The sequence below is a fragment of the Loxodonta africana genome, chromosome 16 (genome assembly GCF_030014295.1).
Source record: "Loxodonta africana isolate mLoxAfr1 chromosome 16, mLoxAfr1.hap2, whole genome shotgun sequence".
NCBI classification, from domain to species: Eukaryota; Metazoa; Chordata; class Mammalia; order Proboscidea; family Elephantidae; genus Loxodonta; species Loxodonta africana.
In genome coordinates this window covers 47,176,915-47,202,996 of record NC_087357.1, presented here as the reverse complement: position 1 = coordinate 47,202,996, position 26,082 = coordinate 47,176,915, and the positions used below count along the sequence as shown (strand labels likewise).

General features: G+C 41.3%; 1 pseudogene; it reads right to left on the bottom strand.

Moving 5' to 3' along the window:
* Positions 1 to 5,748: 5,748 nt before the first annotated feature.
* On the bottom strand, positions 5,749 to 25,661 carry LOC111750365 (mediator of RNA polymerase II transcription subunit 6-like; annotated as a pseudogene).
* Positions 25,662 to 26,082: the final 421 nt, after the last annotated feature.

Below are 26,082 nucleotides of genomic sequence, written 5' to 3'. Positions count from 1 at the left end.
CCTGTAATTCAATATCCCGAAGCAAATTGGGATGGAGTTTTGTGAGGCAGCCTGAGATTTTCTTTCCCTGTCGTGCTGTTGAAATACTCTTGAATTCCAGTTGGTTGTTTCTTCAATCTGCTTCAAACCTAGCCCTCGGGTTTTCTAGGTAACGTTTAATTCTTGGTAGGAAGGGCTTGTTCTCTTCTCACGAAGAGATTCCGTATCTTTGGAGTTACAAAATAGTGAGGGAGACTGCTTGTTACTTGTTCCTTAAACAAAGCCATTTCTGAGGAGCGCTGTTCTTGAAAGAAGCTCTGAGTCGATGCCTTGTGAGGCTGGGAATTTTTCTTCTTGGCTACAGTCTTTTGAAACATGTGCTCGAGATTGAGGAACTTGCACTGCAGTGGTTTAGAAATGTGGACAGATTGTGCAGGGTGTCTTTACTCGGAGCCAGCTGGATTTCTTGTGCCTTTACCTTCATGGGGTCACTATGAGTCGAAACTGACTCAATGGCAAGGGATTTGGTTTTTTTTGGTTTACCTTCATTTATTCAATGAATACGTACCAAGCACCTACTATGCACCAGGCACCAGGGCAAACATGAAAGACATGGTCTCTGCTGATGGGACATTTACAATCTAGGGGGGTGACAGACAATATGTAAATATATTCACATTCTAGGGAGTGCTTTGAAGAAAAAAAAATAAGAGATAGAATAATGGTAGATGTACTTTCCAAAGGGTGGGCAGGTATGACCCCTACATTGCTGTTGTTAGGTGCTGTCTAGCAATTCTGATTCATAGTGACCCCTTGTGACAGAGTAGAACCACCCATAGGGTTTTCTAGGCTGTAATCTTTATGGGAGCGAGTCGCCAGATCTTTCTTCCATGGAGCAGCTGAGTGGATTCAAACCATCAACCTTTCTGTTAGCACTGATTGCTTAACTGTTGCACCACCAGGGCTCCTTTGACCTTTCTAGGAGGGTGAAATTTATGTTAAGCCAAAGAAGAGGCCAGTAATGTGAAGAAAGGGGGTGAGGGTGAGATTTTTCAGGCAGAAGAAACAGTAAGTGCAAAGGCCCTGAGGTAAGAAAGCTAAGCACGTCTAGGGAACGGAACAACACCTGTGTAGCTGGAACAAAGTGACTGAGGATGAGAAAAGCCTGAGATGAATTAGGAGAAGTTCCCAAGGGGCTGGATCACAGCAGGCTTGGAAACTCAGAAAGAAGCTTAAATTTATCCTAAGAGGATTGGAAAGCCATTGAAGGGCTTGAGGCAGAGGTGTGACATGACCTGTCTTACATTTAGTGAGGATGTCAACTGCTGTGTGGAGAATGGATGGAGCCGGGGCAAGAGTGGAAATGTTAGAAGGTTCTTGCCAATGTCCAGGCAAGAGGTGACAGTGGGGGTGGCAGCAGATTCCTCTTGCCTGTGTTTATTCCTGTCTCCTTCCATGGATCCCCTTCCCTCCACCTCCATTGTTTTCTGGAGAAAAGCTGGATTTTTTCGTAGCAAGTACTTCATATTGGACTGATGCTTTAGGCTTTTCCAAAGTTTAAGCAAATTGTTCCATTTCATTATCTTAATAACCCTGTGACAGAGACAGGGAGCTTAGGATATTGCCCCCATTTGACATACAAGAAAAATGGAGGTCCCAGAGGTTCTAAGTCTTTTCACTCTGAGACTAGGGCTCTATGCAGCTCCATGCTACCTATCCTGCTGGCCTTTGGCTCTGCCCCATCACCTCGGCTTACACCTTTTGCTACGAAATCATTTTCAAAAAGGTAAATCTTGACTCTCAAGATAAAAATGTTATCCTTGTGGTTCGGTGCTGTTGAGTTGGTTCCAACTCATCGCCTGTGTATACAAAAGAATGAAACACTGCCCGGTCCTGCACCATCTTCAGAATCGTTGTTATGTTTGACTTCATTGTTGCAGCCACTGTGTCAATCCATCTTGTTGAGGGCCTTCCTTTTTTTTCACTGACTGTCTACCAAACATGATGTCCTTCTCCAGGGGCTGGTCTCTCCTGATAACATGTTCAAAATACATGAGATGAAGTCCTGTCATCCTCGCTTCCAAGGAGGGCTCTGACTGTATTTCTTCCAAAACAGACTTGTTTGTTCTTCTGGTAGTCCACTTCAATATTCTTCACCAAGACCATAATCCAAACGCATGAATTCTTCTTCAGGCTTCCTTATTCATTGCCCAGCTTTTGTGTGCATATGAGGTGATTGAAAATATCTTTATATGAGGTGATTGAAAATATCGTGACTTGGATCAGGCACACCTTAGCCCTTAAAGTGACATCTCTGATTTTTAACATTTTAAAGAGGTCTTTTGCAGCAGATTTACCCAAAGCAATATGTCATTTGATTTCCTGACTGCTGCTTCTATGGGTGTTGATTATGGATCCAAGTAAAATGAAATTCTTGACAGCATCAATCTTTTCTCCATTTATCATGATGTTGCTTATTTGTCCAATTGTGAGAATTTTTGTTTTCTTTATGTTGAGGTGAAATCAATGCTGAAGGCTTTAGCCTTTGATAGCACTTCATCAGTAAGTACTTCAAGTCCTCTTCACTTTCAGCAAGCAAGGTTGTATCATCTGCAGGTTGTTAATAAGTCTTCCACCAATCCTGATGCCACATTCTTCTTCATATAGTCCAACTTCTCTGATTATTTGCTCAGCATACAGATTGAACAAGCATAGTGAAAGGATGCAACCCTGATGCACACCTCTCTTGATTTTAAACCACGTAGTATCCCCTTGCTCTGTTCAAACTACTGCCTCTTGATCTATGTACAGGTTCCTCATTAGTACAATAAAATGTTCTGGAATTCTCCTTCTTTGCAATGGTATCTATAATTTATTATGATCCACACAGTTGAATGTCTTTGCATAGTCAATAAAACACAGGTAAACATCTTTCTGGTATTCTCTGCTTTCAGCCAAGTTTCATCTGACATCTATCAAGACAAATATAATAACTAAAAAAACACCACAAGCCAAAGATTTTATTAAACTCATTAATTAATGAAGGAGCCAGTAAGATGGATAGCCTGTTTAAAGAGTATCTAAGAAGTCAGGATATTTACAGTAATTTAATAAAGAAATGTTAGGATAAGATTGCAGGTTAGCTATAAACTGGTTAACGTCCAACAGGCCATAAATCTATGCAATTATATGTTCCACCGAACAGAACCTACTTGCATCTCTACTGGACAAAATCCACAAATTACAGGTAACTTTGCTAAGCCGGGGACCTTTGTCAATAGGAAACAATGAGATAAACTCAGTACATTCTACTAGAAAATCCTTCGGTGGCCTTGAAGAGATGCAGCACTCACTTTTTTTTGTTGCCTTATTTCTACACTTCAACTAATTTTTAGTGACACTGTTTCTCAAAGCAGGGATCACCAGGTATAATGCCTTTAAAATGCAGGGATTAAAAATCAATTTGTGTATACATTTTTGAAAGAGAAACTAATTTGTGCAGTAAACTTTCACCTAAAGCACAATAAAATTATTTTTTTAAAAAAAGATTCATAGAAAGTCTAGGGATAGAGATTAAAAGCAATAAGGAGTAGATAAATTAAAATTCAAGCCTGCCTTCCACAAAATGGAATAGAAGAGTTGGGATTCATTCGTTTAACATACACATATTGAGCCTTGACCATGGACCCCCAGAGCCCTGTGCTAGGCCGTGGGAGCCCAAAGCTTAATACAAAACAGTTCCTGCCCTATGGACCTCACAGTCTAGACAGGGAGACAGACACATAAATGGATAAATTACAACTCATCGTGCTTAGAAAGAAGTAGAGATGTGGGGATTGTGTGGGTGTCAGAGATTGGAGTGGTGCTCTATGACAGTCAGAAACCCTTCACAGTGAAGGTGCTTTTGAGCGCATCTTGAAGGGCAGGGAAGACCACTCAGGCAGGATGTCAACAACTGCCCAGAAAAGAGTGCGCACGCGCATGAAGAGATTTACGTTTTTGGCTGGGGCATATATCTTATTTTCTCCTCAATTTTTACAGCTAATTGCAGAATTCTAAGGTTCTGTGGGATGTGGGGGAAAGAAGATGGGAGTGTCATAGTTGGAGCCTCTTGGGCAAGCTTGCAAAATTTTCTTTAAATATTAGGTCAAATTCTCTATAAAAACTCTATTTAAAACTTTTTGAAAGACTTTGAAGTCCCAGAGAAGCAGGAAGTTAATTAGAGTGGCTTTGATATCTCAGGGTATGTTTTAACAGCTGTTTAAGTCAGTTTAAACAATAAGAACTTATGTGGTTTGGGATGCGTCTGAGATAGTCAGCTTTGGCCAAAATGAAATATCACTGCATTTGAAAGCAACAGCAGTTGGCTTTAATTTTAGAAAGAGTTCAAGCCAAAAAGTTCTCTAAAACCCAAGAGAGGAACTTCTAAAGAGGAAGATTGCTCCTAGAGAATGTGTTTGGGGGTAGAAAATGAATAGGGAACAAATTATCTTAACTTAGTGCTTGGAGCAACACAGGGCATGTCAATTTCTGAACAATTCTCTTAAGGTGGATTTAACTAAGGGTATTTGTTGGCAGTTATCATTTGTAAAGGGGTCAAATGGGGAGGATTAGCCTCTGTCAGGAGCACTTGAATAACACAAAAGGTGCCCAACCAATGTACATTTTCTGGGGATTGTCATTGTACTTGAATTAACACTTAATTTGCTTCCCTGGTCAACACCCTCAGCTTTCTTAACTTTTTAAAACTTCCTCAACAAATTATTCCTCAGACCCCGCCCCTGATGGGATTATCCCCATGCTGGACAAGAACACATGGAGGATTCCCGTGATGAGCAGCAAGGAGCTGCCTGTGAAGTCAGGTTTCAAAAGGCTCTGTGAAGGCCTGCTCTAGAAGCCCTGCGTGGGCGGCCTGCAAAGCTGCTGCTGCAGCAGTTGCTGCTGACGAGGATGACTGTGGTGATGATGATGATGAGGATGTGACATTTGGAGGGCTAATGTTTATGTGACTGGCACTGTGCTGAGTACTCTACATGTATTCTCATGCTGTAGGTATTTTATCCCCATTTCACAGATAAGGAAACTGAGGCTCAGACAGCTTCAGTAATGTGCCCGTTCATCCTTCCAACCACCACGTCCTTGGCTCCTATCTGGCCCCCCAACTCCTAGCAATTTATAAAATAGTATATTGCAGTCCCGCTCACCCTGGTTTTTACAGAGGGGCTTTTGGTGATGGACAATGGCTTGCTAGACAGATGACTGTATCTTCCTGTTCAAGAGAGACAAATATATCTTCTCAAAACTCTGCTTCAGACATGTCATACCAAGCTTCCAAGTACTCCTCATTTGCCACAGAATAAAGACCAAATCTTCTATGTGTATCACTTTCGGTGGGGAGAGCCTGGGGCCTAAATAAGTCTCTGCTGGCTGCTGTAATTGGGAATTATCTTGTGAAGGCAGTTGTTTGCGCCTTAAAAAAAAGTGCCACTACTATAATATTTCTGGAGAAAAACTTGAATTTATTAAAATGAAATACAATGAAATGAAACTGCACAAGACCTCGCTTTGACAGCCCGTAGACTCACACTGAATGAATCGAGAAAAGATTGGCATGGGGCCTTGCACAAAGATAACTTGACTATTTTTTAAAGGTCCCAATTTTAGTGTAGTAGCTGCATGAAGGAGAACATTAAAATAGCTTTGTGAGTGGGGTGCATTTATAAATGAGGAACCTTGACAAAATGTCTGTGCTCAGACGCTAGCCTTCTACAATAATTAACTTGGTAAATTGTTGCCATCAAAATTTTTTTTTTGGAATAGACCTGTATCTTTATTATTATTATTTTTTACCTTTATATACAGGTACACAAGTGAGTGTGCAGGCTGCCCAAGCCCAGCAGAGGAAAGGGTACAAAAGATGCATAAAAAAAACTCATGTAGAACATATAATGGGACTAGTACCTTTTCTTAAAAAACAGGCACTTTCCATACAAACAAGAGGGCTGTGACGAGATATTTTAGAGCTCAAAGTCTGCCACAAATAGGAGGTATGCAAATAAGGGAAAAGAGGAGGCTTGCAAGATTCTCTTTTATCCTTTTATCCTGCATTCACTGGCGTCTTGTCCGTTTCTCAGGGGCCCCTTAGTGCTCGTTGTCTGTGGGATGTTCTTTGGGGTCTCCATCACTTCTGACTTTACAGCTTGTGGTATAGGCTCTGACTCCTTCTTTGTCTGAGGCACTGAGATAGGCTTTTCCCTAGACCTTTGCTGCACAAATTTGAGTGGAAAATTTTGTTAAGGCCCACCTGTTGTTCCTGGAAAGTTGAGCTTGGTTCTCCTTTCCTTTCGATTTTATGTTTGGCTTTATCTTGCTTTTATGGATCTGTAAAGCACCACCAATAACTTATGGATAGATGATATTGACAGATATAGATTGCTTTGTCAAAAGCTGACTAAATTCCAAACACTGAAGTGTGTACTCTGGAGTTCATAACTGATTCCAAGTTTCTGTCTGAGAAATCATGTCAGCAATGGCATGTTAGTAATCAGTTAGCAAGATGACTTGGGTGGGTGATGGCCGTTGTTGCTTCCAAAATCTAAAAAAAGAAAAAAAAAAAAAAAAAGCTCTTGAGCATGTAAAAATATGTATTCTGCTCCAACCATATAATTTAAGAATTCTAGGACTTCTAAATTTCCAACAGATAAATTTATGATTCAGCAATGAGAAATCAGAATTCCCAAGAATTCTCAGGAGTTCCCTAAATCTTAAGTTATTCTTAAAATACTTTCAATGTTCTTCATAGTCCTTGCTTATCGTTAAGGAAATATAAGAAAAATGTGTTTAATAAATAAGAGATACTGAGTTTGGTAGCTTATAGAAAATATTCAAATCTTTGAAAATGCCAGCAAACATTATTGGGCAGTATCTGAATAACATAGCATTGGATCTTCCAATTCTCCAACTTGGAAATGAAACAGACCACAAGAAGATTGATGTCCTAAGCAGTAGTGAACTGAAATAGACTGATATTGGCCATTTTGAATTGGACAAAATTATGGTCTACTCTGCTGGGAATGACAAATTGAAGAGGAATGGCATCGCATTCGTTGTCAAAAAGAACATTTCAAGATCTATTCTAAAATACAACGGTGTCAGTGATAGAATAATATTCATGCACCTACAAGGAAGACTAGTTAATACGACTGTCATGGATGGAGTTGTGTCCCCCCAAAATACCTGTCAACTGGGCTAGGTCATGATTCCTAGTATTGTATGATTGTCTACCATTTTGTCATCTGATGTGATTTCTCTCCGTGTTGTAAATCCTATTGCTATGATGTAATGAGACAGATTAGTGGTGGTTATATTGCTGAGATCTACAAGATTATAGAGTGTCTTAAGTCAATCTCTTTTGAGACATAAAAGAGAGATGCAAGCAGAGAGACATGGAGACCTCACACCACCAAGAAAGCAGCACTGGGACCTTTGGACCTGAGATTCCTGTACTAAGATATTCCCAGACCAAGGGAAGACTGATGCGTCACAAGGACCTTCCTCCAGAGCTGACAGAGAGAGAAAGCCTTCCCTGGAGCTGGCACCCTGAATTTGGACTTCTATCCTATCGGACTGTGAGAGAATAAACTTCTCTTTGTTAAAGCCATTCACTTCTGGTATTTGTTATAGCAGCACTAGATGACCAGGACACCGACTATTATTCAAATTTATGCACCAACCACTAATGCCAAAGATGAAGAAATTGAAGATTTTTACAAATTTCTGCAGTCTGAAATTGGTCAAGCATGCAATCAAGATGCTTGATAATCACTGGTAATTGTAATGCAAAAGTTGGAAACAAAGGATTAGCAGTTGGAAAATAAGGCCTTGGTGATAGAAACTATGCTGGAGATCACATGATAGAATTTTCCAAGACCAATGACTTCTTCATTGCAAATGTCTTTTTCCGAAAACATAAATGATGTCTATACATGTGGACCTCGCCAGATGGAAAACACAAGAGTCAAATCGACTACATCTGAGGAAAGAGAAGATGGAGAAGCTCAATATTTTCAGTCAGAACAAGGCTAGGGACTGACTACAGAATGGACCAGCAATTGCTCATATGCAAGTTAAAGATGAAGCTGAAGAAAATTAGAACAAATCCATGAGAGCCAAAATATAACATTGAGTATATCCTACCTGAACTTAGAGACCGTCTCAGGAATAGATTTGATGCATTGAACACTAATGACTGAAGACATGATGACTTGTGGAATGACATCAAGGACATCACACATGAAGAAATCAAAAGCAAAACCAAACCAAACCAATTGCCGTCGAGTCGATTCCAACTCATAGTGACCATATAGGACAGAGTAGAACTGCCCCACAGAGTTTCCAAGGAGCGCCTGGTAGATTTGAACTGCCAACCTCTTAATCACTAGCTCTTAATCACTATACCACCGGGATTTCCATGAAGAAAGCAAGAGGTCATTAAAAGACAGGAAAGGAAGAAAAGACCGAAAGGATGTCAGGAAAGACTTTGAAACTTGCTCTTGAATGTCGAGTAGTAAAGCAAAAGGAGGAAATGATGAAGTAAAAGAACTGAAGATTTCAAAGGGTGCCAAGAGAAGACAAGCTATTATAAAGAAATGTGTAAAGACCTGGAGTTAGAAAACCGAAAGGGAAGAACACACTCAGCATTTCTCAAGCTGAAAGAACTGAATAAAAAATTCAAGCCTCAAGTTGCAGTAGTGAAGGTATCTATGGGCAAAATATTGAATGATGCAAGAAGCATCAAAAGAAGATGGAAGGAATACCCAGAGTCACCGTACCAAAAAGAATTGATCAACATTCAACCATTTCAGGAGGTAGCATATGATCAAGAACAGATGTTACTGAAGGAAGAAATCCAAGCTGCATTGAAGGGAATGGAGAAAAACAAGGCTCGAGGAATTGACGAAATACCAACTGAGATGTTTCAACGAATTAGTGCAGCGCTGGAGGTGCTCATTCGTCTATGTCTAGAAATTTGGAAGACAGCTACCTGGCCAACTGACTGGAAGAGATCCGTATTTATGCCTGTTTCAAAGAAAGATGATCCAACAGACTGCATAAATTATTGAACAATATTAGTAATATCACACACAAGTAAAATTTTGCTGAAGATCATTCAATAGTGGTTGCAGCAGTACATCTACAGGGAACTGCCAGAAGTTCAAGTCAGATTTAGAAGATGCTGAAATGAGGAATTCATTGCTGATGTCAGATGGATCCTGGATGAAAGCAGAGAATATCAGAAAGATGCTTACCTGTGTTTTATTGGCTATGCAAAGGCATTAGACTGCATGGATCATAACAAATTATGGATAACATTGTGAAGAATGGTAATTCCAGAACACTTAATCATGCTCTTGTGAAACCTGTACATGGACCAAGGGGCAGTTGTTAGAACAGAACAAAGGGATACTGCATGGTTTAAAGTCAGGAAAAGTGTGCATCTGGGTGGTATTCTTTCACCATATTAGTTCAATCTGTACGCTGATCAAAAAATCCGAGAAACTGGACTATATGAAGAAGAACGGGGCATCACTATGCAGATGACACAACGCTGCTTGCTTTAAGTGAAGAAGACTTGAGCAGTTACTGAAGAAGACCAAAGACTACAGCCTTCAGTATGGATTTCATCTCAACATAAAAAACAACAAGAATTCTCACAACTGAACCAATAACCAACATCATGATAAGAGGCAAAATATTGAAGTTGTCAAGGATTCTATTTTACTTGGACCCACAGTCAATGCCCACGGAAGCAGCATCAGGAAATCAAACAACGTATTGCATTGGGCCAATCTGCCTCAAAAAACCTCTTTAAAGTATTGAAAAGCAGAGACATCACTTTGAGAACTAAGGTGTGCCTGACCCTAGCTATGGTATTTTCAATTGTCTCATACGCATGCAAAAGCTGAACAATGAATAAGGAGGACCAAAGAAGAATTGACGCCTTTGAATTATTGTATTGGTGGAGAATATTGGATAAGCCATGGACTGCCAGGAGAACAAACAAATCTGTCTTGAAAGAAGTACAGCCAGATTGCTCCTTGGAAACAAGGGTGGCAAAACTTCGTCTCACGTACTTTGGACATGTTAACAGGAGGGATCAGTTCCTGAAGAAGGACATTGTGCTTGGTAAGTAGAGGGTCAGCAAAAAAGAGGAAGAGCTACAACGAGATAGATTGACACAGAGGCTGCAACAGTTGGCTCAATCATAACAATGACTGTGAAGATGGTGCAGGACGGGTACATTGTTTTGTTCTGTTGTGCATGGGGTCGCTATGAGTCGGAACTGACTGGACAGCACCTAACAACATCTTTGGATCTCCTAGCAAAGTAAACAGCCCAACACAGAATCACATGTTGAAGTTGCCAATTTAAGGACTTATTTTGCTTCCAAAACTTTAAATTTTTTTTGGAATACCACTCAAAGGATTTTAATAAAGTATGTATGCATCTAAGTTTGTTAATACCATTCTTTCTCTCTCTCTTTTTTTTTTTTTTCCAGAAATGGCTTAACATTGGCAGTAGACGGGACCAGAGACACACATAACGTGAAAACATCTATAAGCCAGACTGACTAACTGAATCAGGGCGCTTCTCTCCTACATGTTCCTGTCCCAGTTCCTGGAAATGTTGGCTGTAAACTTTGACTGCACGTGTCAGCTGCTCCTGCTCTTGCTTTCTACTTGGTATCAGTGGATTCCTTCATACCAACAATGTCTCTATGTTGATGGCTAAGCTTTAATTCTTGCAGGAAAATTATGATACTTTTTTCCATTTCCCCAATTTCTTGACTGATTTTTTCATGGTATTTGGAATTCAGAAAAACATAAAGTTCCAGAGAGATGTCAGGGAGAAAATCCCTCATGGAAACACTAAAGTATTCTACTGTTAATTCTCTGCACTCTGGTCACTTCATTATTGCATGTCCAGTCTGGAAAGGATCACTCATTCTGGAAGCTGTTCAAAATGGAGGTCCAGGAACTGTCAACCCAAGAAATCCCCAGTAGTTGAGCTCAGATACCCACTGCTGTGACATTCAATCCCGTTTGCAGGGTCTTCCTTCAGCAAACAGTTTCTTTAAAAAATATAAAAGCTGAACCACAGCAAGCAGGGCAAATTCACAACTGGAATCGATTAGAATATATCCTTCATCTGGGAACGCTGTGGGCCTTTAATGAAAATGGCTGCTTTGGGTATGTTGAAGGGTTAGACATTGGGTACCTCATTTTCTCACAGGGTATGGAATGATTGTAAAGAGCAAGGGCACTAGTGTCAGACTGCTTGAGTTGAAATCCTGGCACTAAGTAGGTGTCAGACATTGAGACCTCAGTGTTCTTATCTGTATCTGCTTCACAGGCTGGTCGTGAGGGTTAAATGAGACGGTGCATGTTACAGTGCCCTAGCACATAATAACTGCACTAAGAAGAGCATGGAGGAGTCCCTAGGTGATGCAAATGGTTACCATGCTCAGCTGCTAACTGAAAGGTTGGAGGGTCGAGTCTACCCAGAGGTGCCATGGAAGAAAGGACTGGCTATCTAGGTCTGAAAAAATCAGCCATTGAAAATCCTATGGAGCACATTTCTACTCTGACACACATGGGGTCACCATGAGTCAGAATGAACTCATCAGCAACTGGTAAGAAGAACCCACTGTTGTACTGTTCTCTTCTAGGAAAAGAACAGGTGGCATTTCTGACAGTGCATCCTATCAGCACTTCAGTTAATTATTCAATGGTCTAAATTTTCATGGTGGCCCAATGGTTAAGTGCTTGGCTGCTAAGGGAAAGGTCGGCAGTTTGAACCCACCAGCAGCTCCGTGGAAGAAAAGATCTGGCGATCTGCTCCTATAATGATTTTAGCCTAGGAAACCCTATCGGTCAGTTCTACTCTATTCTCTAGGGTCGCTATAAGTCAGAATCGACTTGACAACGCACAACAACAATAGCCTGACGCTAGATGACAGGCAGTGCTGTTTACGGTTCAGAACTCTGCCACCTGTCTTGGCACAGTCGTTTTCTACAATGGCTTTGCTATGCTCAAGCTAAAACCCTCAAACCAAACCCAAAAAACTGTGCCAGGAAAGAATCTTACATCTGGTGACTCTTCATCTTGACACAACACCCAACTTCAAGAGGCAGTTTTTGACTTTGTCCGGAATGCACAGTCGGGGAGCAGGCTGAACTGATCGTGGGCTGAGCAGTGTTGATACAAAGTGCAATGCAGCCTCTCCCACTCTAAGACAGGCTTCTGAGAGGTTTGACCCACACTCTTCTGCACACTTTAGGTTGTGGGTGCAGATTTTGTAAGACAAAAAGCCTTCTGGGTAGACTCAAAGATGTAGGAACTCTCAGATACGATTGCCTAATCTGACGTCAGTCTCTTGACTGTCCTCTTTCTTATAGGACAGTCAGTAAATAGTTTGCAGCAGTGGAAGAAGATTCTAGATTAAGAGTACTAGGGTAGACTTCAGCACACTCAAGTTTAAAACACACCTTCTCCACTTACCAGCTGTGTGACTTTGGTTGAGGTTCAGTTTCCTTCCTTATAAAATGGGGATCATAGTTGTACCTACCTCACGGGGTTTTATCTTGAGGTTTAAACAAATAATATATATGCAAAAAGCTCTTAACATAGAGTCTGAAACACAATAAATTCTCAAGAAATATTAGCTATTTTTATTATTACAGTCGAGTTGAGGAGGTATACAGATAATTTTTGGCATACTCAAATCTTGCATTCTCGAGTATATCAAAAGTAATTTTCCCATAAAAGGAATTGGAATGTGTGGCTAATTGCCTCTTGAACAACTGTCTGCTTTGCCATGAGACCAGAAGAACTGGATGGTGCCAGGCTACCAAACATTTTGATCAAGGATCCTATAGAGGAATCCCAAGCGAAGGGGGGTGGGGGTGGGGAATGCAGAGCAGAATTCAAATTCTAATGGACGCCAGGTTTTCTGGAGCTATGGAGGCTAATGAATCCCTGAATCTATTACTCACATAATCTTTAAATCTTAAACCAAAAATATTCCCTGAAATCCCCTTAAAACCAAAAAATAGCTTAACTAGTAAAAATGCCTTGAGCATTATGGGACAGCAGTGGGTTTAGGTTTTTTTTTGGTTTAGATATGTAGAGGTTCATGCCACATGCCTCTCCCTGACAACAGCTATGCATGCCCTGACAATTTGGACTGATGACAAGTCTTTTTTCACTCTCTAATAGAGGGGTTATGCCTTCATTTTTGCCTCTATGTATGCAACTCCGGGCAGCTCTTGCCTTCATTTTATGATATTTGCTTGTCTGCTGGCAGCCAGTGTTGGAGTTATTGGTTCAGAACTTGGCCCAGAAGTCAGAGTCAAACCATAACTCAGCTACTTACTAGGGCTGCAAACCTGGGAAAGTTGCTTACTTTCTCTCAATTTTCCCATCTGTAAAATGGGGACAGTAACAACGCCTAACTCATTGGGTTGTTGTGAAGATTAAACGAGGTAAAGTACTTAGAACAGCAAAGGTTTAATGTTAGCTGCTTAATATAATTATTCAAACTTGGGAGAGTTCCCTGAGTGCTAATAATAGCCACCACCATGCTAAGAATGTGCATACTGCCCATTATCATCTCTGATTTCCTGGCTGTGGTTTGATTCCTTTACAAACATTTCTTGAGTGCTTAATTTTATTATATGTCACCCAGTGTGCTAAGGGTCGTGGATACAGAGAAGAATAAAACACCAGTAGCTCCTGCCCTCAGGAAACGTCCACTTTGGTAGATAGACATATAGTTTCGTTGTTGTTTGCTGTTGAGTCGATTCTGACTCCTGTAATCCTATAGGACAGAATACAACTTCCCCATAGGGTTTTCCAGGCTGTAATTTTTAATCTTTACAGGAGCAGGTCGCCAGGTCTTTTCTCCCACAGAGCCGCTGGTGGGTTCAAACATGCTGACCTTTTGCTTAGTATTTGAGCGCTTAACCATGGTGCCACAAGGGCTCCTTAGACATATAAACAGATACATTCAATTTAATGTGCTAAAAATGCAGGGTTCATTAGGAGCCGGGAGGAGGCATACCTTGCTTCACCTGATAAGTAAAGGAAGGAAGAGCAAGAGTTAGCTACGTGCAGAAAGTTGGGAAAGGATTTCCACGCAGGGGGAACACATGGATATAAAAGGTGGGAGATGACAATAGGGGTGGGAGGATCTGTGAAGGTGTCCTCACAGGTCTACCTCAAACACCCCTGAAACTCTACCCATCTTCTGCCCATTAACTGAGAGAAGGAATAGATTTCTGAGCTGTTACTGTAACACCTTGCCACCCTTGAGGAAATGTTTTGGCTGAAAGGCAGTGCAGAGAATTAAGACTGCTGTAAAGTGGCATACTGGAAATGACTGGTTAGTTAAGCCTCGGGGTTTCTCATGGCTCAGGGTGTCACTTCTTGTTCCACTACAGGAGTTGGTCTGGCTGAATTTTGAATGGAGTGACACCTCATGATGTCCCTTAGCATAGTCTTTTTCCAGCCTAAGCTGAGACTGTCTAAGGAAGCTTTCCGTATGTTGCTTTATCTGTACGCATTCTCTTTGTGCTTCGATGGAAAACTCCCCCAAAGATGACAATCATTGAGAGCTTCCTGTGTGCCAGGCACTGTGGGAGAGACTTTTTGTGGCTTATATCATTTACTCTTCACAACAGCTTTTTTAAGGTAAGTGCTACAGTTACCCTCACTTTAACTGTATGGGAAACTGAAGTATAGAGAGGTTTTGTAACTTGACTAACAACTGACTTGGGGACTGGACCCAGGCTGCCTGTCCGTAAGCTCCATGCTGTATGGAATTTACCCAGGCGGAGTCTTGCATTTCTAACTGAAGTAGCTTCACTTTGGAGGCTACTTCATTTAGAAGGCCTTGAAACCTTTAGAACCTTTAGGAAAATTCCTCAAGGCTCAGAGGAAAAGCAGTTTTCAGTTACACCCGGTTTGTGACTATATTGGTTTCTGTCAGAAGGGAGTTTGAATTGTCATCAAAAGTTAGAGTCGGAGGTAACTTTAGTATCTGGAGAAATAAATTGGAATCTTGTCTTAGTCTCCCCATCTGTTGTTCAAAGTAAAACACGCCAAAAAAAAAAAAAAAAAAATCCAAAAAACAAAACTTACACCAAAACTCAATATGAATAACTGAAGAATATGAATAATTGAATAACAGGTAATTGAAGGTCTGTGCTGCCTAGAGAAGAGTTGGGGGAGCTTGAGCCCTTGTTCCAAATAAAGGGCTCCATGAAGCCATTTTAGATAGATAGATAGATAGATAGATAGATGATAGATAGATAGACAGATAGAAAGATAGATGGTGTGTGAATTTATATGTTTACTTGTTTAATGTAAGTATCTCTCACTGAAGATTTACCTATGGTAGTGTAGATACCACATCTCTTTGGCTCACCTGTTGCCCTTGTGTTAGTACAGTGGTGCCTGGCATGTAGAGCCACTTCATAAATATTTTCTGATGGATAAATACCACTGATAAGAAAATTCCTTCTTTGACAGTGAAGAAACTCTGGGTATGGAGTAAAATGACCATGGGCTCGTTGGAGCAAAAGTTAGCCCTTATTTTCCTGTGGTTACTCCAACTGCTGATGTGGCATCTTGGGATTTGCTCCCCTCTCTATAGAACATGCAGAGTCACAGAGCCGTGAGTGAGGGTGCTCCCTTGTTAATGAAAAGCCTGTTTGACTGGTCACAGTACTGATACTTAATTTCTCCTTTATAATGTTCTGTGCTTTCTAAACTTTTTATAATAAACACATATTAAACACGAATTGCTTTTACAATCAGAAAAAATAATTTTAGAATATTAAGTTGGTTAACAGAGAAGAGGCAATTTGAATGCCAAGAGTGACCCCAAGTATGTGGACCTTCCTAGTCTTTGTGCTGAGTGGCTTGTTCCAATGACTTTGGATTAGACCTGGGGATATTTCCAAAGGAATACAGCTCTATCCTGTGAAGGTCTGCTCATTTTCCGTTTGCTTATTTTTATCACTGCCCAGACTCAGGACCAGCATTGGAGACCTTCCCTCACTTGTCTCCAGTCCATCTATCTATCATTGTCTCCTGTGATTCCAGGCAAAAATGGCTAATGGCCCACTACTCATGCCAAGCCAATCCCTACCTCTCTGGTTTTGTCCACACAGTTCTCTCTGCTACGAAAGCTTTTTTCCTTTCTCTGTTTATCAAAGTCCTGATATTGTCTTTCAAAGGTCTATTTCATACCCACGTTATTCAGTCACAGATTCATTCATCCATCAACAAATATTTATGAAGTGCCTCTATAAGCTAGGCACCACTGGACTAACACAGGTGTAGCAGGTGAGCCAAATAGATGTGATATCTACACTTCCATAGGTAAATCTTAAGTGAGAGAGACTTACATTAAACAAGTAAACATATAAATTCACACACCATCTATCTATCGATCTGTCTGTCTCTCTATCTATCAATTTCAAATGTGGTAAGTGAAAGAGAATGCCAAGGTGGCCCTAGTATAGAATGGGTAGTCAGGGAAGATCTCTCTGGAGAAATAGTCTTAACCTGACATACAAAGGATATAAGTGGAGGGCTGTGGGAATGGTGAGGGCAGAGCATTTTAGGCAGAGGGGTCCCTAAGTTAGAAAAGTCTGAGGAACTGAAAGAGGCTCAGTGAGGCTGGAACAGAGTGAATGACTAATGACCAACATACTATTTTCCTTATATATTTTTTGTCTTCCTCCACTAGAATGTAAATTTCATCAAAGAAGGATTTTTTGTCTGATTTGTTCACTATTTTATCCCTAGTGCCTAAAACAGTGCTTCAAGCATAGTAGGCACTCATTGAATATTGTCGAGTGAATGAATGCATGAGTGAATGAATAAGCAATACAATGAAAGAACGCTAGAGAGGCAGGCAGATATGAGATTACATAGGGCCTGTGGGTTACGATAGGTGCTTGGATTTTATTCGTCATGCAGAGGGAAGTGAAAAAATTTTTAACAGAAGAATTACATGATCTGAGAAATGCTTTTAAAAGATCACTCTGACTTTAGGGTGGAGAACAGATTGGAAGCCAGCAATTGGGGAGTCAACTTAAAGGGCTTTTGCAGCAGATTGGTGGAAGAGGCTATGGAAAAGCTTATTGCTATCAAGTCGATTTCAACTCATGGCGACCCGATGTGTGACAGAGTAGAACTGTGCTCCACAGGGTTTTCGATGACTGATTTTTTGGAAGTAGATTACCAGGTCTTTCTTCTGAGATGTCACTGGGTGGACTCAAACTTCCAACATTTCAGTTAGGAGCCGAGAGTGTTAACTGTTTGCACTACCCAGGGACTCAGGCAACAGTGTAGATGGATAGAAATGGATGAATTCACGCTATATTTCGGATGTGGGAATAATAGGGCTTGCTCATGAATTTGGTGGCAGACACTAAAGATTGAGCTCTCATTTTCCATTGTCCCCTTCTTCTTTACTAATACAATACTATACAATATAAATTATATAAAATTTGTAATATAAATGTTGTTTGGGGATGACAATATGCCCAACCGCCTTCCCCATCTGTATTTCCCAGCTTCCTTTGCAACTGAGGATGATCATGTGATATACAGTTCTGGCCAATGAAATGTAAGAGGGAATTGTTGGGGAATGCTTCTGGGAAAGCCTTTTAAAAGAAAGTAGATTCAACGGCAGAATGCCTTTTTGCCTTTGCTCATCCCCTTCTTGCCTGAATTGCAGATCTTGGGGTGGAACAGTTATCTTGAGAGCAAAGGACAGTAAGCATAAGGATAACATTGCCTAAGGAAGCAGAATGTGATCTCTGATGACATTCCAGAGCTACCGTACTACCCTGGACTGCCTATCTTTGAACTTCTTATATGATAAAAAATCCAACTTCTATTTGGTTAAGTCACTGTACATTGAATTTTGATTGTATCCTACCAACTTTATTACTAATTGATTCAGATTGGATGAGGGGAAAGCAAAAGATAGGAATTACAATTACCTCGATTTGTTTTTGTTTTTTCCCCTGAACAACTATTTAAATGAAAGACTGGGTAAAAAACAGTTTTTAAATGGGGGTGGTATGTGTACGTATATGTGTTTGTGTGCGCATCTCTGTATGTGAAAGAGTGAGAGGGAAAGAGAGAGAAAGAGATGGAACTCAAGAACCCAAGACTTCAGTGTGGGATATGTTAAGTTTTAGATATCTGTAAGACATTCAAGTGGTGATGTTAACCAAATAGTTGGTTATATGACCCTGCCATTCAAAGAAGGGTCTGGAATAGAGATAGAAATCTGGCAGTTGTCAGCATAGAGATGGTATTTAAAGTCATGTAAATGGCTGAGATTTTCCAGAGCAAGAAAGTAGAGATGGAAGGAAAAAAGGCCCATGGCTAAACCCTGACTGTCAACATTTAGAGAGGAGGAGAGGAGGAGCTGTAAAAGAGATTCAGAAAGACTAGCCAGAGGGGAGAAATAGGAGGGCAAAGTGATGTCAAGTAAGAGCCTCCTGCAGCTTCTTGGGCCCATCCCTTTTTTTCATAGGCTATTTGTGTTCTGTTGCACCCACTTAGTGGTTTATACATCCTGTCTTGAGATGCTATTTATCTTCCTTTGTATTGCCCTCTTTCCTTCTGTGACGAGACCTTTGGTCTTCAGGGGTCACATCCGATCTCTAAAATTCCCCATGCCAGGCACAGCAGTTTACCCTGAGGTGATGCTCCATAAGTTGTTGGCAATGATGACCTGTCCTCACTCTGGTCAGGGAGAAAAAAGAGGATGTTTAGACAAAGAAAACTGGCTTGAAAAAATGGACAATTGGAAACTATGCTAAATCCCAGTTTGGAAGGGCTCCTTGAGCAGCTTGTAAGAGCACGAATCACTGTAGGTCATAGGGCCCACCAAAATTTAGAAAGACTAAGAAAAAGATGGTGCTGAATCTAAGAAATCCACTGAAACAGGGTTCAGGTGAGTGAGGGTTTTGGTGGAGAGGGTGACTGAAGGAAACACCCAGGGCTTATGTGGGAAGCTGAGCAGGAAAACACAGAGTGTTCTTAGGGCTGGGATGAGGTCATGATGACTGCTGGGGTGAAATAGAAGAGAAAGGCACTGTGAAACTCTGGTTACATGTTAATTCACAGTCAAGGCATAGCTGGGTTCTAGCAATTTCTTACAGTGGTCTTTGGCATAAAGTGTTGATGAACTCTCATGGAGGCCTAGGTTGTGGGACAGAACGGTAGCCCTGGGCTAGAAAGCTAAACTCTCATGATCACTAATTTATTCATTCATCCATTCATTTATAGTTGATATGCAATTGCTATAAGACAAGTCCTGGGGATGCAGTGGTGCAAAAAATATCCCTGCGTGTACGGAACTCTAGTGAGGGTGGGTGATGTGTACGAGCGAACAATGACTAGAAAAAATTAATGAACAAGATAATTTTATATAGTGATTAGAACTATGAAGAAATTCAGACATGGCAATATGCTACAGCTAGAACTACTCAAAGCCAGATTTATACTTCTGTTGCAGACTCTTCTTTGAATGACAGGGTCATATAACCAACTGTATCAGAATCACTATGAGTATAGGGTTGCTATGGGTCAGAACTGACTCGACGGCAACATGTTTTTTTAACCAGGATCATATCACCTGTGAGACACCACAGACCTACTGAATCAGAACTTGCATTTTAACAAGATCTCTCATTATTCTTATGCATGTAATATTTAAGAAGCGCTATGTGAAAGAATGCTTGGGCTCCTTCAGATTGGGTAGTTATGGAAGGTTTCTCTGTGGATGTGATGTCTGCGCTGAGATCTGAATGACGAGAAGCCATCCATGTAAAATCTGGGAACAGAACATTCCAAGAAGAGGGAACTGAAAGTGCAAAGGGTGGATGAGAGCAAGTTGGTATGTTCAAAACCCAAAAATATCTGTTTCCTCAACATGGACCATTCCTCTCCTCTCTCTTTACCTGGCCAGTCCCTACTTAGCTTTCAGACCTCAGCCTAAATCTCATTTCCTCTGGGAGTCTTCCCTGTTCCCTTAACTCCCTTCCCATACTCCTTCACAACTCTAGTCTTGTATGAGAGTAGCCTGGCTAATTTTTTATCTCCCCAGTGTGTCTGTGATCTTGGTACTGAGCAAGTAGTGCCTGTGAATTTGTTCGATAACAATTTGAATGAAGGCGAGAAACCTAGAAAGATGGAAGAAGGAGGCTATACAAGCAGCCATATTACAGCTTTGCTGAGGGGCAAGATCAGTAGCTCTTGAAGTTGCCTGGCCTTACCTTGGGGAGAAGCACCCGCACCCTGCTTTCTGTGCCACTAATTCTCACCCTTCTTCTTAACCCTCTTTGCTTTGAGATCTGTGGTCAGATGCTTCCTAAAGATTTCCTTTCAGCCAGGGATCTGAGGTCCAAGAGAAGATAGGAGCTACTAGAAAGAATATGCAATGAAATAATGCACGGGGCTAGATGCAGTAATGTAGTTGGGAACAAGCGACTGTTGGAACTCAGACAGAGGCTAGAGCACCAAGTCTGGAGGGATTTAGAAAGTTTCATTTGAGCTGGCTCTTAAGGAGGAAGAAGATTTTTTTTTCAAGTTTAAGGGGGGTGATAGGAGGTGTGGTAACGGTGCTGGTGGAGTGGGGGTGGTGATAGTGGTGGTAATGGGGTAGTTATGGTGGTGAAGGGGGTAGGGATGGTGCTAGTGGTGATAGGTGGTGGTAGTTATAATGATGATGGTAGTAGTGGTGATGGTTGTGGTTATGGTAATCATTGTGATAGTGAAGAATATTCCAGACAGGACTCTGAGCATAAAGTCATGAAAGATTCTTAGGTCCAAAAACTGGGGGATGCTCACTTGGTAGGGAGGCTGCAGGTAAGATGGAAGGTAGGTTAGAGCCAGAGGTAAGAACCATGGGCCAAGATGGACCCGTTTTCATGAAAAATTTAAGTAGGTGATGGACTTGGTTAGCTTTGGTGTGTGGAAAGAGAACTGACAGTACTGGGGGAGAGGGTATTGCCTGGCATAGTTGCCTCTCTGATTTTATAATTGTCCAGTTAGACACCAAAAGGGGAGGACCAAAGGAGTGTATGAAATATGCACAAATTGACTTCCCTTTAAACCCAGAACTCTAAAGATAAGAAGAATTTCCCTTTATTTCCCCTTTGAAACAGGATAATATGAAAATCACTCAAGAAAGATATTTTGTTATCTCGTTTATGTAATTGTTTTCCTTTACTCACTCATTCATGAATTCCCTTACTCATTCAAAATGTTTTTATGGAATGCTTGGACTGTTCAATGCCTAGGGTATGGTGGTTAAAAAGAACTGTAAATTGCTTCTTTGGCTTCCAAGGAGCTTATAATCTGATGGAAACACTGTAGGAAGCACTCAGGACTGAGTGTCAGCAGTCCTGCATGCTAATCCTAGCTTTGCAACAGATAGTGTCCCTTTAACTTGTTTATTCAATACTTTTTTGCAGAGTCCTTACTGTGTTCATGGCACTGTATTAGAGAATGAAAGGATAAGCAAAATAGTTCTGGCCCTAAGAAGCAAGAAGTTTACAACCTAGGGAGTAAGCTTCTCCAGACTACTGTACTCCTCCACTATATTCCAAAATAACAACAGAAAAAAAATCATTGCCATTGAGTTGATTCTGACTCACAGTGACCCTGTAGGACAGAGTAAAACTGCCCCGTAGAGTTTCCAAGGCTGTAATCTTTACAGAAGCTGATTATCATATCTTTCTCCCAGGGAGCGGCTGGTTGGTTTGAACCGCCAACCTTTCGGTTAGCAGCTGAGTGCTTAACCATTGCACCACCAGGGCACCATTCATTTATATTATTTATGTATAAATGTGTGTGTATGGATGGGTGGAGAGGGGTTGACCAGATGATGTCTAAGGTCCTTTACAAATTCAATATTTTATGACATAAAGATCCAAGATTTTAAAAGACCACTTGGCTTACAAATAAGCTCAAAGTTAAATTCTACCTTTTATGCTAGCTTTGCTTGATGGCCAAAAAAATAATAACAGCAACTTCTTTCACACCTGCCTCTTCACCCCATACATACTCACAGCATAAATTATCTAGGATCAATGCAAAATCCTTATGGTGGATTTGTGTGTGTGTGTGCGTGTGTACATGTGCAGCGGGTAGTGGTCAGTCAGTTTTCAAACCTGGGTGCAGGGCATAAGGCTATCCAAAAGATTTTCAGGACCCTGAAGGGTGTGGCTGGGGAACATAGTCATATAATGAAAGACCCAGTTATTCTGTATTTGTGTTGGAGATTGTGGTTTGCGTGGCTGTGGGAACTTTAACTTTCTGACTTTCTGTGTCACCGAAATCTCAACCCCCCAAGTGTGTCGAAGCGACTTCTCTGACACAGCACATGTAACTTGGCTCCCTCCTGATGTATGTTTTTCTTGTTCTCAGGAGAAAAAAATGGCCTAAACAATCCTCATGGGCCAACGGTTGAAAACATATTTGTTTTGGTTTTGTTGAGCATTTTCCCTATTAAAATGTGAACATTTTGAGGAGAAGAGAGATCCCCATTGTATATGTTTGATTCATTTATGCTTAGCAAATCAATTGTTTCAAGGAGAGACTTTATGTCCAAGAAGGCTATAGAAAGCTTTACTGACCCTTTCCTTTCAAACAGGAAGTTGCATTTTGCCAAAAGTAAACAAATGTGAACCCGGGAAGGTTTGTTTAGTTTGTAATGCTGACTTCAGGACCTGAGAATGGAGTCTGTGCTTGGCAAAAATGCTTTCTCTGGGATCTATCTGGGCCAAAATGTTCTCTGCTCAGGACCTGGCCTTTGCGCTTTGGTAAACATCCTCCTCTCACCAGCCCACAGAAACTCACCGCCAAAGTCTCTCACAGCTTTGCTTATTTATCAGAAACTTTCTAAAGCTGATGGCAACTTGCAAACATAGCATCTAGCTCCATAAAGAAAGTTTTCTGGAGAGTGGCCACTCTATGGAAATGGTCTGAGGTTTGGAAATCTCAAGGGGTGTTAATGAAATTTGACATTCTAAGTGCTTAGGCATGAGCTAGCCCCTCTGGGAGATGAAGCTTCTAGAAGAATGACTGTTACTACCCAGCTAACATAGTGGTACTAAGCACTTTATACGACTGATCTCACGTAATCCTCACACAAGTCCTAGGAGGCAGGCACTATCATTATCTCTAATTTACAGATGAGGGAACTAAGGCTTAGGAAGGGTAGGTAACTTGGCTCAAGTTCACACAGCTAGTCAAGTAACAAAGCCCTCTGATCTTTTTGTCTCCTGGTTTGGAGTTTTTAACCAGTTCATGATCAATATCTGAACCTCAGGAAGTTACAAAATACTTGCGGGAGATCCCCATGATTCAGGTAAAGAGCAATGGATTACAGGCCAAAGAATTACGCAAGTAACATTTAAAGTTTTTAATGAATGAATTTAATGTAGAGCCTGTCTTGTTCCAGAAGGATTTAAGGCCGCTGATACAAACCTGGGGAATATCTGGTAAGTGGACGCAATGAAGTCTAGAGGAATCTGGGATGGTTCTTGGAGGAGACAAGACTCTAGTTGGCTCCAGAAGAACGAGTGGAAATGGGATGAGTAGAGAACATTTCTGATTTGGGGGAAACAGAATAAACTGGTTTTTAGGAGGCTTGCATTTAACTCGACCGCACTGGGGTACTGGGTGCATTTGAAGTTACTTCATGAAAATCCCCTTAGTGTACCCAGTGACCCTCTTTGAACCTCGATATTGTATTCTTTGAACTCTCCTATGCTTTACCAGGGATGGATTAACCAGTAAGCAAGATACGCATGGGCTTAACTGGGTGTATGTACTAATCTGTAGTGCACAACTTCACCTGTTTTTCACATGTGTGTATCTTGCTTATCGGGTAATCTGTCTTTGTGCTCAACAGATACTTTGTCCCTGTAAACACGCAAGGAAACATGTAACCTATGAAGGAACCTATCACTGAGAGCCAGTGGCAAAGCCATTGAGTATTGGAGCAGAAATCCATACACCTGCACGCATCCTCAACCCCCTCACCTGTCATTAGCCAATTCTCTCTGTGTCCTGGTGGCTCTAGTTTCATCATGGCTCTGAAAACATGTTACTGCTTAAGTGCCGTCTCTACTGTACTTTACAGACATGATCACTAATCCTTACAACTGCTCTCCTAGGGTAAAATGAGATTGTCCTCATTTCACAGCTGACGAAATTGAGACTGAGCGAGATCAAGAACTTTGTCCAAGTTCATACAACTTCTTGGGGAAAGAACCAGGTATGATGACAAAGTCCATGTTCTGTCCACTATATCTTGTACTCTCCTTACAACAGACCAATTTTAACTAGTTTTCTGGATTCGTTTTTTTTCTTTGAAGAAAATGCTTATGTGATGTTAACAGCTTTAAGTACTGTGGTGGTCTGGAGACGTGAACAACTCGGTGCATTTTCTTTTTTATTCAATCTAAGGTGGACGTGGACCTCTGGTTTCCCTCGTAGGACCCCCCGCCCCCCCGCCCCGCTGCTTTTGAAGTGTCTCTCTTTTCTTCATTCAGGAGACCAGATCAGCATCTCTCTTGCAAGGTCTGGCTCCATGCCCATCTCACTTTTGCAAAGAGTTTAGCAACATCTGCTTTGCCCATTAAAGTGATTTTTCTCTTCCTGGCCCTGAGCCTGTGTGCTTGCTGCAATTGATTACCAGCAATTTCCTTCCCAAACTAGAGGGTACAGTGAACTCTAAATTGAATTGTTGCTCACTGGTCTCCTTTGGACCAATGCATGTGGCTTACGTGCAAAATGGTCAAGTCACTCAGTTCCCAAATCTGTAGACTGATGATTCTGGTTAAACACAGGGGAGGACCTGTTGAGTGACATTTCCCATTTTTACCCAGTGGTCTAGGGTTGTGGTCATCTCTGGGTTTCTCAATTTCAAACCTAAATTTGGGGAAGGGGGTGAAGTCACCTTGGTTACGGCAAGGCTATTACTGGTATTTTCACACCCTCCTTTCTTTCAGTCAAATTACGATGGCCTCAGGAGTAGCTGACTAGCAACCTTACTTAGGTGACATCTGAGAAAAAATATCTCTGGCTCTAGAAGTAGCTTACAAAGACCTCAGAAAGATGTACGTCATTCTATACATTTGAAGGCAACTCTGAATCCCCATAAGTGGTTCATACAGGACTTCATAATAAAGCAAAGCCAAAAATGAGGCTGAGATCATGTCCTTGGCTTGATGCTTCATCATTTATCTGAATGGTAGATTCCTACCAGTTGCCCTCAAGTCATTTCCAACTCATGGTGACCTCACGTGTGTCAGAGTAGAACTGTGCTCCAGAGGGTTTTCAGTGGCTGATTTTTTGGAAGTAGATCACCAGGACTTTCTTCAAGGGAACTCTGGGTAGATTTGAACCTCCAAACTTTTGGTTAGCAGGCAAGCGCTTAACTCTATGTGCCACCCAGGGACTCCTGGTAGATTCCTAGTCATCCTTTAAGACACAGTCTGAATGTTACCTGCCAGGAAGCCTGCTCTGCCTTCTCCAATCTGATTGGTTTTCCCACCCACACCACTTTGCTCATGCATCGATTACTGCACTTATCACCTTTTATTGCATTTCCCTGCTTACATCAAGGTGTCCTCCACCAGCCGGTGAGCTCCTTAGGGGCTAGTGGTCAGTTCTTATTCTCCCCTGTCTTTGCAATACCTAGCACAGTGACTACCACGTAGTCCTCCCTCACTGAAAGGATGAGAGAGGGAAGGATGCCGGTTGCCTTGTGAGAAGTTTTTCAGTTGGTACAGTGCTCTGAGCGGTTTCTGAAGTGTCTCTCCTCCCCCACCACTGTGGCTGCTTTGACAAAAGGACAGTGAGGAATATGTTGCTTATTTAGAGAAGCGGAACTCAGGAGCCTCCTCCAGCACATACTTCTAAAAAAAAAAAATTCAAAGGAACCCATTACCGTCCAAATTGCTGCTGCTTATTAGAGGAGTTAATTCAAAGCTAGGT